Consider the following 14,244-nt stretch of genomic DNA (forward strand, 5'->3'; position numbering starts at 1 on the left):
CTGCAACCTTTTCTAAAACCAGATTGGAAAACGTCAAGGAGATTGAAGGAAGTGATATGTTTGTGGAAAAGTACACATTTTTCAAGGGCTTTGGAGAGGAAGGGAAGATTAGAGATAGGGCGTAGGTTGTTCAGGTCATTAGGATCAGCGGTGGGGTTTTTAAGGATGGGAGAGATTTGACCAAGTTGAAGGGATGCTGGCACGCAACCCGTGGCAAGGGAGGAATTGATGATATTAGTCCAGATGGGGGCAATGATGTGTTTAAGTTCCTGGACAAATTGGGCGGGTAGGGGGTCATTGGTGTGAGAAGATGGTTTGAGTTTAGAGATGATATTGAGGACAGTAGATTCAGAAACTGGCTGAAATTCCGTCCAGGAGGCATTGTTTTTGGTTAAGGTGTCTTTAGCGATAGGGTCAGGGTGGAATAGAGTTGGTGGGTGTATAGAGGGGTCGTGACATGGAGCGGCAGATGGGCATGTTGAGGTATGAATGTTAGGGGGAGTTGTTGGCTGATGGTAGATTGGGATGATAGAGGTGGAGAAGAGAAGGATAATTCAATAGAGTTGACTTTGTTCGAAAAGAAGTTGGCGATTTCTTCACATCTTTCGTTAGTGGCTGTTATTTTAGGGGGGCCAAAGGAGGTTTGTTTTTTAATAATGCTAAAGAGTTCTCAGGGCCGGTTTTTAGCCTGGTCAAGTTGTGTGCGGAAGAAAGAAGCTTTTGCAGCGAAGATGTGTTTCTTGTAATTGGCACTGGCGTGTCTGAGGAGTGTCAGGTTATCAGGGGAGGGATGATTCCTCCAAGAGCGTTCCGAATGTCTGAGGGCCCGTCTTTCGTAATTAAGGTCAGAATTAAACCAGGATTTGGGAGGAATTTTTTTTTGCTGTTTCATTTTGATTGGGGAAATTTGGTCAAGCCCTTGCAGGATAGAATTATTATAATGTTCAGTTAGGTCATTGGTGCTGTGCGAAGGGGGGGGGAGGAGAAAGCGGGATTTGATAGAGGATTCCAACTCACCGGGGGGAATAAGGTGAAGATTACGAGTAAGTTTCAAGGGTAAAGTGTCAGTAAGAGTGGGGAGGGGAATAGAGCAGTTCATAGTGAAGAGGATAAGGTGATGATCAGACCAGTCAACTGGAAGAATCTTTGAGAGAGAGGCCAGATCCTTGCTAGTCATAATGGCATCAAGGGTGGCGCCTTTAGAGTGAGTAGGGGATTGGCAGAGTTGAGTCAGGTCAGTAATGTCCATGATATCTTTAAGGAGGATGACTGATGGGTCATCGTTATTATTCCAGTGAATGTTAAAGTCGCCAAGAAAGAGATTCTTGGAGTGAGTGAGCAAGGATTGAGTGATAAGATCAGACAGCTCAGTGCTGAAGGGGATGGTATTACCGGGTGGATGATAGATAGTATGTAGCCGAATGGTGGGGGAGTCCGTAGCAATAAGATCAACACAAAGGTATTCAAAGGAAGAAGGGTCCTGTAGATGCACGTGAGTGAGATTCAGTTCCTTTTTATGAATTAGGGCAAGGCCTCCACCAATTTGCTTTATTCTGTCTTTTCTGATGATGGAATAGCCAGGAGGAATGAGCAGGTCAAGGATAGGAGTCGAGTGGGGGTTGAGCCAGGTTTCGGTAAGGAAAGCAATATAAATGTTTTCATTAAGAAGGATTTCAGCAATATCAGTCGCATGGCAGGAAGCGGATCGGCAGTTAATCAGCATGCAGCAGAGGGGTCGGGGGGTTGCGTGCTGGGATCAGGGAGGAAAGAAGTTAGTTGTTGAGGGGGTCTAGGAGATATCAGGTGAAGGGGGAGACGACTTGTTCCTAGGAGGACAGGGATAGTAGATTGAGGGAACTGGGGACTGGAGGGCGGTGGGGGAAGGGGGAGATGGGAGGGTTCAGGGATAAGTTAATCTCCAATGATATTGGGTCTGTAAAATGTTGGGGAGAAGAAATCAAGGCATCCGTATAGGGTAGGGGTGCATTGGCGGGTTCCATGGGTTTAGGTGAAGTAGGGGAGTTTGAAGGGAGGAGGGCGACAAAAGAAGAGTGCTCGATGATGTCTATAATAGGGGAGTTGTTGCTATGGGAAGTAGAAGGGGAGCTGATGAGTGATGATGCGTTTTTAAACGAAGGGGCAGATGTGCGTGTGTGATCCGAAGAGTGGGCTTTAGTAAGGAGAGAGACTTCAGATCTGAGGGAGGAGAGATCTAAAACAAGGGACGAGAGGAGAAGTTCGATATTAAGGAGTGATAGTGTAAGTAGAGAGGAGTGGAGAGGATCAAGCGTTTTTGGGAGGGGTGAAGAGTAAGTGTTAGGATTAGGTAGAGGAAGGGAGGAGTAACCAGGGGGGGGAAGGAGAAGGGGGTTATGATGGGTTTGATCTTTCGTGGTAGGGAAGGGTGGGATCAAGGAGATAGGAGAGGTTGGGGAATTGTGTTTAATAAGATCGTTAGATAAAGGAAGGGGAGGGATAAAACAGGATGTGGAAGTAGGTGTATTAAGGAGGGTAGGAGGAGAGAGCAAGGGCGTGTGAGAGGAAGTGGACAGCGGGGGAGTTGAAAGAGTTGCTGTGGGATTATGGGGGGCGAGGACACGGAGGGGGAGGTGATGTATAGCATCCAAGGGGTGGGCGATATAGGAGTCGCCACTCACCACTCTGGAGGGCCGCCTTCTTCAGCAAGCGGGGTCCAGTTAGAACACCTTCCTGGAGTTCTGCTTGCGGGTCCCAAAGTATCCAACACACAATCCAAGGTTCTGGAATCTCCAAGAGGGTCCATGAAAGTGTGAAACTTCAATTATGCAATCCACTTGAACAAAACCCTTACAAATCCGCTGGTATTCCAAGCTTTGAATTCTTTGTGGGGCTGTCCAGGTGAGCTCTGTTAACCTGTAGCTTGCAGGGAGTCCACTGAGTCCTTTTGCAGCAAGGTAATCCACAGGGCTGCAGTTTTACTTGGTGCAGTCTTCACAGGTCAGGCCTTAGAGGTCTTTGCATAGTAAAATCTTTTCCGCAGGACACTTATTGCTTCATTCAGTTTCAGGCAGCAGATCTGGAGGGCTCTGCCCCTCTCACATACTTATTCAAAATTCTCTGGGTCAAGTACCAGGTCACTTCTGACCAATGAGAGCAGGGCAACTCCTCATAGTTATGACCACATCCTGTAGAGTGTGACATTAGTTTGTCCCAGAGTGCATCATTCTTCCAAATCCACACTGGCTGATTTTACAGCAAGGAGGTAAGAGCTGGCTAAACACACCCCCTGGCATGGCTTACTTCCACGGACTCTCCCCTATCATCTGCACATACCTTCCTTAAGCCTAGACTTGACTCTGGGTCAAGAGTGTCAGATTGAAACTGAAACCCAGGCCTCCCCTCTGCCTTTGAAGAGGATGGTTTACGACTCCACCCTCTGGCCTGGCATTCTTATAGACCAGCAAACTGCCCTCCCAGCAGAGGGGTTCTTTATCACCCCTTCAAAGCAGCCTGGCTAATCCACTTAACTCTGACCAATCAGGGCAGGCCACTGAAAGGCTGAATTTGGACTTACAAACAAGAAAGTCTTATAACTTTAGGAGAAATTCAACAATATCATATTGTTGGATTTACTACTACCATTCTGGGAAGTCTTTGAATGGTCCGGCTAGTCCTCTCCTATCAATATCTATTAATCAATAACTTCCTACCATGTTAACCTATGGGCCATGTGGGGTTTGCAATGGGCAAAATGACTTGGGCCACTTTTCTAGCACCAGGGCTTATAAAACCATATTTCATAGGTATTTCCCTAATTTCTACAGGACCCCCCACCCTCTGTGCAACTAGGGGAGACTTCAGAGGTTCTGAATCTGCAGAACTATTGCAGTTCCTCCATACCCACTTCTTCTAGCATCAAAGTCAAAATTTGAGCAGCTCTTTAATACAATGTGGGGAGTGAAACGTAAAATTTCACTTTACCCAGGCACATAAAAACTCATTTTATAAGGTTGTACCTTATAGATAACTGACCCCCACCCCTGGGATACCTAGGGGTGACCCTGGGGGGCCCTAATATGCAAAAACATGGTAGGTTGCTAATTTTTAATGGCCCCTACCCGTGAAGTCGAGTTTGGGCACAATTTAAGGTTTTAAAACTGTCCTGGCAACCAGTGCTGCTTTTAAACTGACCTCATGCTTCAGCACTGCACACATGCAGGTGCAGAGAATCTGCTGGCCTCTAAACTGCCATGCCCCAGGATACTGGAGACTTCTAGGTAGTTTCAATCCCCTGCCATATTACATACTAGGGGCGTATGTGGTAGGTCATGCCAATTACAGGGGTACCCCACCATACCATAGTGTATCCTAGTGTATGTTGGGGGTCTTGACTGTCTTCTAATGTGTTCCTTTTAGCTTGGCACAGACCCTGGGCCTGGTTAAACAGAGCCCAGGGTCAGTCAGAGTCAGTTACCACCAGTTCCAGTCAGCAAAAAGTTGGGGGGTGCCCAGGGCACAGGATGACTTTGCAACAGCACCTCTGCAGCAGATGTCTTAACCCTATAAAATATTAGGAAACACAGACTTTGTAACCAATTAATCATAAAAGATCTACTAACATGATTCTCCTTGTTGCCAATTTCTTTGTGGCAGGGTTTTACATTTTTTTTTTTAAATTAGTTGAGATGCAGATTTTGCTTCGGGATTGCGCCACTTCTTTTTTTTAGCACCGCCCCAGAGCAAAATCTAATTTGTTAAATCTCATAATGTGCTTAAATGCACTCATGATATATCCAATAAAAACAAATGTGTGAGATCATAAGATTCGATGTTACTTCTTGTGCTGTCAGTTACTGTGATGTCATGTGTGATGTCATGCATTGTGACATCAGTGTCTGTGATGGCACACACTATGATGTCGCTTGCATACTGACTAACTAGGTTATTCCCCACCCATGTGCTGGAGCTTGAAGAAAGTCCACAGCTTCAAGGCATACCATTTTAGGAAGGAATAATTTTACCCAAAAACAAAATCTGTTTTTTCCCCAAATTACCCCCATTACATTCAAGAGTAAAAAAAAATGCAATGTACCTATTTTTGCCCACAGCGCAGGAAATTTCATGCTCTCTCATCTACATGTCTTCCAAAGGACTGCACTCCTGGTAAAAGAACTGTATAGCTTCCAGTGTTGCTGAAGTAACAGAAGTCAGTGACTAAACAGTCAAAACTGCGAGAACGGGGGGCGTGGATAGTAGCCACCGAGAATGGCCGCTGCCTAAGTAGGCTCCCTTTTCCCCACATGAATTTTTGTTTATCCTGTGCCATCCACAAGGTTAAAAGTCGGCAAAGCAAGACAGTCCAGCACTCCCTACCTATGGGGTTGCAGCTGGCGGGCTCGAAAGTCGTGGATTCCCTTTCTTGGAGATGCAGGAACTGCAGTAATGGCGGCCTTCCGGAGCTGAAACCTGGGGCCTAAAGATGGAGGCAAAGTGATGGTCCAAAAGTGCCCAGCGGGTGTTTGTAGGTCGCGTGGGCGGCCACGAGGACTCGACAGCCGCGGGGAGGAAGATCGGGGTGAGCCGCGAGTGATGCCGGGGCCAAGGAGGTGAGCGCTGAGGGACAGGCCCTCTCAATTGAGTCCCCGGCTTGATGGCCTGGTGCTGCGGCCTATCGTATCCATCGCAGGGGGACCTGCGTCAGGCGGAGCCAGAAGGATTGCGGAGCCTGTCCGTAAGCCCCGAGAGGCAGCAGTCAACGGTGGGGAGAGGAGCAGATCGTGGAAATGTGAGGCACTGGAGAGGGGTCCTAGTAATATCCAGAGACCTGACGCAGGCGAGGCAGCGGGCCTCGCTACTTGAAGCCCCAGCTGGGTGGCCTGCTGGGCCCTCATTTCTTGATGGCGGCCCGCTAAATTGGAACGCTTTGAGGGAGCGGGGGCCCCACACCCCTCAGTATATTATACCCAGTATTTCTCATGGCCGGCTGCGCTGCTCGGGGCCGTGCACTCCTTTGCAGTGTGCCTTGTTTAAACACTGGAGGCTCAATTGTGTTTCAAAGAAAAAACAAGACAACACTGGAGGCTGTGCTGTAAATAGAAATTTGCTGCCGGTGAGATCATCTGGGGTGTGCTTTGAAGTCCTCCTGGAGGTGGTGAAAGTGGCCTACATACACTGGAGTGGATGCCTTGGCCTCAAGAAGCGGTGGGCACAATCCCTGCATTGGCAAATGAGAAGCCCTCAAAAAAGCACTGTGAGTAATTTTGGCGTAGTCTGGAGTCGGGGCTGGGTGATCACTGGGACAGCTAGATTGCGACCTTTCCTGGGTCTCAGGAGGCCTCTGCGTAGAATATGCTTCTTTCTGGGTGCCACTAGAAAATGATCAGTGATGAGAGTGTCGACAGAAAGACGAGACCTGGCAGTGTCTGAGATCCTAACTAGCATAGGACTAGGCCGTGACCGGGTTGGCCTCCTACCCTGTGGAAGTGGAGATCCGAACCTGATAGTCATCCTTGTTGGGGGCTCCAGACCTTTTCTAGGTGGCATAAGAGTGTAGGACTTGGTCGCGCTGCCCGGGTGGGTGAGAATACCGCCATACCGGCTGACGGAGGCGATAGACACTTTCCAAAACCGCCCTGGGGTCTTGTCCAGCCCCGGGTATACATGGCGACAGGAGGAAAGGGTCCTAAGGCAAACGCCCAGAAACAGCTAGCCAAATTTGCTTGGTCTAAGGCTGGAGACAAGGGAGAGCCGCAACAGATGGAGAAGGAAGGAGGGCAGACCGCTCCTAAACAGAGAGCAGAGCCGACGCTACATGATGTTATCGTGGCGATTAATAGAGTGCCCACCTCACTTGATTCGGTTACGGTGGAGGTCTCTTTGTCCCTTGACAAGGTCACTCCACTACCGCACGGCCCCCGTGTGCCCGGATTCTGCTGCCGCTGCCTGCTTGGCCCTCTTGCTGCTGCCTCTCCTTAGGGCCCCTGCTCTCCAGGCTTGCCCTCGCTCTCCAGGCTTGCCCAGGCTTGCCCTCGCTCTCCAGGCTTGCCCAGGCTTGCCCTCGCTCTCCCCCGCTCCGCTTTCCCGCTCTTTCCAACCCCCCTCTGCTCCCCGCCGCTGCTCTCCTGCGACCCCGCCCCCTTCTCCTGTCTCCTACTCCCCATTCGCCGCCCCGCTCCCGCCTCCCAGCTGCTCCTCCCTCCCACTTCGCCATAAATGACGGGGACCGCACGTACGTGCAGCAGGCGCGCCGATTGCGCGCCAAAGGCGCGCCAAAGGCAAACCCGTCGACGCCCGTCCACGCCTGGACTGCGCCCAGCGCCAGAACCCCTGGACCCCGCCAGAGCCAGCCAACCCGACTGAGCTACGACGCCGCCACCCTCCACGCACTCAACACCGGCCGACATCCAGCCTGCTACCAAGCCACCCCGAAACGCACTCACAGAGCCTTCACCTGCCACGCCTGCTACTTCACCTGCACTCGGTCCTGCACCGCGCCAGCCAAAACAGCCGCCAACAACAACCACCTCAAGTGCATCCTGCTCAACACCCGCTCCATCCACAGGCACGCGTCGAACTATGGAACCTCCTGGACAAAACGGCACTAGACGTCGCCTTCTTCACGGAAACCTGGATGAACGCCTCCTCAGCCCCCGACATCGCCATTGCCATCCCGGACGGCTACAAGATTATCCGGAGGGACCGCGTCAACCAGACCGGAGGAGGCATCTCCATCGCCCATAGAAACACTATCCGCATCACGACCAACACCGACGACACCCTCACCACCGCAGAGCACCTGCACTTCCAGATTCACACCGACCCCAAGACCACTCTCAGAGGAACCCTCATCTACAGACCCCCGGGACCACGCTCACACTTCAGCGAGGCCATCGCAGACTTTATCAGACCGCTCGCCCTCGCCTCCCCCGACTACATCCTCCTAGGAGACCTCAACTTCCACCTGGAGAACGACCAGTACAACAACAACACCGCCCTACTAGACAATCTCGCCAACCTCGGATTCAAGCAACTGGTCAACACCCCCACCCTTTACGCCGGCCACACGCTCAACGCCGTCTTCTCCTCCAGCAACCACATCTCCTTCAGCCACACCACCGAGCTCCACTGGAGCGACCACAGCTGCGTACACTTCAACTTCAGGAAAACAACGACCCACCACCGCCCTCAACAAACCCCCCGAAGATGCTGGAGTAAGATCACCACCGACCGACTCACCACCTCCTTGAGCCTAAACCCTCCCACCAACACCACGGACCCCAACGAAGGAGCCCCCAACCTCACACAGTGGATCACCGACTGCCCCGTCACCCTTGCTCCACTGAAAAACCCTCCCAGCAACCTCAACAGCAAGCAAGCCGCGTGGTTCACCACGATCTCAAAGACTCCAAGAAATCCTGCCGTGACCTCGAGAAAGCCTGGTGCCACAACCAGTCAACGGAAAACATGACAGGCCTCAAGAACGCCACCCGCAAACACCACCAGCTGATCCGCACCACCAAAAGGTCATCCTTCAGAGAACGACTGGACAACAACACCCACAACAGCAAGGAACTCTTCAACGTCGTGAAAGAGCTCTCCAACCCCAAAGCCAGCAACAACGACATCACGCCTTCTCAAGACCTCTGAAACTCTCTGGCCACCTTTTTTCACCGTAAGATCGTCGACATACACAACAGCTTCGGCACTCAGAACTCGTACCCCACCACCGAACCTACACCCCCCGCCACCACCCTGTGCGCCTGGACTCAGGTCAGCACGGAAGATACCACCCACACGATGAACACCATCCACTTGGGCTCCCCAGCCGATCCCTGTCCACACCACATCTTCAACAAGGCCGACTCCATCATCACACCCAAACTTCGGGACATCATCAACAACTCATTCATTTCCGCCACCTTCCCGGAGAGCTGGAAGCATGCAGAGATCAGCGCCCTCCTGAAGAAACCCACCGCAGACCCCTCAGACCTCAAGAACTTCCGCCCCATCTCGCTCCTCCCCTTCCCTGCAAAAGTCATCGAGAAAACCGTCAACAAACAGCTGACAGCCTTCCTGGAGACAAACGGCTCCCTCGACCCATCGCAGTCCGGATTCCGAGCGAACCACAGCACCGAGACCGCCCTCATCGCGGCCACCGACGACATCCGGACCCTGCTGGACAACAGAGAAACCGCCGCCCTCATCCTGCTCAACCTTTCGGCCTCGTTCGACACAGTCTGCCACCGCACCCTGACAACCTGCCTCCGCCACGCCGGGATCCAAGGAAAGGCCCTGGAATGGATCCCCTCCTTCCTCTCCGACAGAACCCAAAGAGTCCGTCTCCCGCCCTTCCTCACAGAAGCCACCAAGATCATCTGCGGCGTACCTCAAGGCTCCTCGCTCAGCCCCACCCTCTTCAACGTCTACATGAGCCCCCTCGCAGCCATCGCACGCAAGCACAACCTCAACATTGTCTCCTATGCTGACGATACCCAACTGATCCTCTCCCTCACCAACGACCCACCTCCGCCAGAGCCAGCTTCCAGGACGGAATGAAAGACATCGCAGACTGGATGAAGCTCGGCCGCCTGAAACTGAACTCAGACAAGACTGAAGTCCTCATCCTCGGCCCATCCATCTCCGCCTGGGACGACTCCTGGTGGCCCCCTGCTCTGAGCCCCCCACCCAAGCCCACGGACCACGCACGCAACCTGGGCTTCATCCTTGACTCCTCCCTCACGTTGGCCAGGCAAGTTAACGCCGTTACCTCCTACTGCTTCAACACACTCCGCATGCTCCGTAAGATCTTCCGCTGGATCCCCACAGGAACCAGGAAATCGGTCACCCAGGCCCTCGTCACCAGCCGTCTGGACTACGGGAATGCCCTCTACGCTGGGACCACCGCCAAATTACAGAAAAAACTCCAGCGCATACAGAACGCCTCAGCACGACTCGTCTTGGACATCCCCCGACACAGCCACATCTCCGCCCACCTGAGGGACCTACACTGGCTCCACGTCAGCTAGAGGATCACGTTCAGACTCCTCACCCACGCACACAAGGCTCTCCACGACTTGGGCCCCGAATACCTCAACAACCGCCTCACGTTCTACACGCCAACCCGCCAGCTCCGCTCCACCAGCCTCGCCCTCGCCACCGTCCCACGGATCCACAGAACCACCACCAGAGGAAGATCCTTCACCTACCTGGCGGCCAAGACCTGGAACACCCTCCCCACCCACCTACGACTCACCCAGGACCATCTCTCCTTCAGGAAGCAACTCAAGACCTGGCTTTTCGAGCAGTAGCAGCCCCCCTCTCCCCAGCGCCTTGAGACCCTAGCGGGTGAGTAGCGCGCTTTACAAATGTTCTTGATTGATTGATTGATCTCTCATCAGAGCGGACTTCAGAAAGATGGACGAATAGATGAAGGAGCTTAAGATAGTCACTTCTGCTTTGCAAACTGACACGGAGCTCCAAACGCAGGTGGTCGAGCTGCAAAAGAAACATGGGGTACAAAAGGGGGTGGTGATGGACGGAGCATCTGAATCAATCAAACACTCACACTCAGTCAAAAGATCTAGGTTTAATCCATTACCGTTCTTTAGCCCACTCTGCCACCCCAGTTCAGACATGGCTATATGCAAATCAGTCTCACCCTGTGCCTCATGGGAACAGTCCAGCCCGAACTGCCAAGCCATGTCTTCCCTGGACCGGAAACAAGCTTCCGAGGACCGGTTTCTGGCTTTACAGCCGTCTTCAACCCGTCCATCACCACCCCCTTTTGTACCGCTTTTGGCTTCTGGATTCAAGCAAGCGGGGCTAAAGACGGCTGGAATGCCAGAAACCGGTCCTCGGAAGCTTGTTCAGGGGAGACATGGCTTGGCAGTTCGGGCTGGACTGTGGCAGAGTGGGCTAAAGAATGATGATGGATTAAACCCAGATCTTTTGAATGGGTGTGAGTGTTTGATTGATTCAGATGCTCCGTCCATCCCCACCCCCTTTTGTACCGCAAAAGAAACAGGAGCGAATGGCACAGCAGCTGGAAGATTATGAAGGCCGCACCCGTCACAATAATATAAGTATTTTGGGAGTTCCGGAGCGGGCAGAGAAGCCTGCTGCAAACCTCTACGTGGAAGACCTAATCATCAAACACCTCAAACCTAAGATGCTGGCTATTTCTCGATTGAAAGAGCTCACAGGGTGCCGGGAGGTAGACCCAAACCGGGAGCCCCCTCGAGGCCCCTCAGAGCCCGAGTCTTTAACTACTGGGACCACAACATTATCCTACAGACGGCGAGATCTGGTCCCCCTTTGAAAGTCGACAAGTACGAGGTACCCTTTTTTCCGGACTTCACGGCCAAGGTACAGGTCCAAAGTCGTAGCTTTCAAGCAATGAAAAGTGAACTTTGCGACCGGGAAGTGAAGTATGCACTGCTATTCCCGACGAGTGGAGTCAGAAGGAAAAGCGTGTTTTTTTGAGTCACCGGAGGCAGTATGGGACTGAATGGAGGGTTGGAGCAAGGCTGGGAGCGAGCGACGAAATTGTGCGGGCAGATCAGTCCAGCAAGGGAGCTGCCGTACGGAAGGGCCTAGGATGGACCCGGCGGACAGGGGAGACCCGGCAAGGGAGCAGGCATAAGAACATTTTTGTGGGTGCCGGACGTAATTGGAGCCCTGCTGGCAGAGCAACTATGGTGGGGTAGGGTCTGGGTTCCGGATATGACCTCGTGCAAGATGCTGATTGTGGGCGCTGGTGATTTGGCACAGTAACGCAGACTTAATTGGTAAGATCCACCCAAGACTTACTTGATCACATAATGTGGATGGCAAAACTCATAAATTTTGATATGTGTATGCGGGGAGGGGACTCACCGACCCCGTGCATTTTCAGCATTTTCGGGAGGGAGACGGCACTCTGCCATGTTTGGGAGTGGGTAGTTTTAGATCCACGGGCAGGGGGGCAGGGAGGGGGGTGGAGGAGGGGAGGAGGGAGGGATGTTTTTGTGACAAGTTGAATTGTGAATGTATTATTTTGCTTTGTGATGATCTTCATTTTGGCTTTGGAAGTGACAGACACACCAATAGAAGGGTTGCTCTCGTCCACATGGTGAGCCATGACGTAGTTACCTTATTTTTGACCTGTCATGCAGTAGCTATTATCATGCTGTGGGATGGGGTTTTGACAGGGAATTAGTGCTCTCTGTCCTGTCTTGGAATGTTAATGGAATGGGCGATAAAATAAAGAGAGGGTATTGTCCAACAGTACCTGAAGAGACAATCCCCTGACCATGTGCTGTTACAGGAGACCCACCTGGTGGGAAATGAAAGCAAAGACCTCAATAGATGGGGATACAAGCTTCTGATCCACGCTGATTATACAACGGGTTCCAGAGGTACATGTATCCTGGTTAAGAAGGGCACGCCTCTTATCATTCACAAGACATTTGACGTGGCCGAAGCCTAATGGGAGGGGAGAGGTCTCAATTGTGTTTGTTTACCTGCCACCGGCCTTGGGTAAGGTGGCCTTAGTAGATCTTGGTAAAGTGATGACCGGGCTCCCTGATGGTAGCTTGATAATGGGGGGGGACTACAATATGACTATGGATGATGCGACAGACAGACACCCACAGAGACTAGGGGCCAGACCGAATGACCTAATGGCAGAGTTCACCACGGCACTGGGGCTTTCAGATGTGGGACGGGAACTATAAGCGGCAGATTCCAAATATACATACTTCTCTAGTGCACATTGTAGTCTTTCCCGCATTGATTACTTTCTAACATACACAGCCTCGATAGGTAGTTTCAGACGCCCCCGGATACTGCCATGGGGTATATCTGACCATTCCCCCATTGGGATTGAGTTCACTCACAGGGAGCAGCAAGCACGTACTACTATAGTTATTAGCCCATGGCTGTTGAAAATACCTGACATCAAAGAAGAACTACGTGCCCAAACCGGGAATTATTTGACAGAAAATCTGGGACCAGTGGACTCGGCACAAACTATATGGGAGGCATACAAGGTGGTTCTAAAGGGGCATGCTCTGTCCCTAAAGACGAGATATTTAGCAAAGAGACGCCAAATAGTGGTTCAGTTGGAGGAAGAGCTCCGGGGACTAGAGACAGAACATGCAATGAATCCCTCGAGCGATACACAGTATAGATTGACCTTGAAGCAAGATGAATACAGACTCAAGACACGCGAAAACATGATGGCCAGGCACCGAGCCACCCAACATAGGCTGTGCGAACTGGGAGATATGGCAGGGAAAACCCTGGCGTGGTTGGACAGAAGGGAGCAGGGTACTAGATGGGTGCCCCGACTGACACTGCCTAGCGGTGAGATCCTTCATCATCCTAAAAATATAGCGGAGGCATTTGCGGATCACTTTGAAAGAGTGTATTCTCCTTCCACTACGTATATAGCGGAGGATTCCCACCAGCTTCTGGTGGATAGCGACGTGCCAGCTCTCTCGGGACTAGATAAAGAAGCGCTAGAGGCGGTCTTGACTAATGAAGAAATTCAGAAAGCTATAGGCCACAATAATTCTGGGAAAGCGATGGTACCAAATTGCACCCCCGTTGAGTTCATCAAGGTCATGTTCTCTCAGGTTGTCCCGCACTTTCGGGCTATGTATGAGGAAAGCTACGAGAAGGGACATTTGCCAATAGATCAAGGTATAGCAAGTATTGTTGTTATCCACAAGACTGGTAAACCAGTAGATGACTGTAGCTCCTACAGGCCTATTTCACTTATTAATGTGGAGGCAAAGATTTTGGCATAGGTCCTTGCCATGCGGCTTGGAATGGTGATTTCCTTCCTGGTGCACCATGACCAGTCTGGCTTTATGCAAGGAAGGAATACGGCTCTTAACATTCGCCGACTGCATAATGTAATGGTGCGCAGGGACTTCTTGATGGAAGACGAAGTCATATTGTCCCTGGATGCCTCTATGGCGTTTAATTCCATAGAGTGGCCATATTTATTTAAGGTTCTGGCTAGGGTTGGCATGGGCCCTAAATTTATAGGTTGGGTGAAACTGTTGAATACCAACACACAGGGGCAGGTGAGGGTCAATAACTATACATCTCAGGCGTTCATACTGAGGAGGGGCACCAGACAGGGGTGTCGACTGTCCCCACTGCTGTTCTCTCTTATGCTTGAACCCCTGGCGGCCTGGATCCGTCGCGATGTGATTGTGAGGGGTCTGCGATCGACATTGGAATGTGAGGATAGAATAACCCTGTATGCCGACGATG

Source organism: Lissotriton helveticus, chromosome 2_1 (genome assembly GCF_964261635.1).
Source record: "Lissotriton helveticus chromosome 2_1, aLisHel1.1, whole genome shotgun sequence".
In the NCBI taxonomy this organism is placed as follows: domain Eukaryota; kingdom Metazoa; phylum Chordata; class Amphibia; order Caudata; family Salamandridae; genus Lissotriton; species Lissotriton helveticus.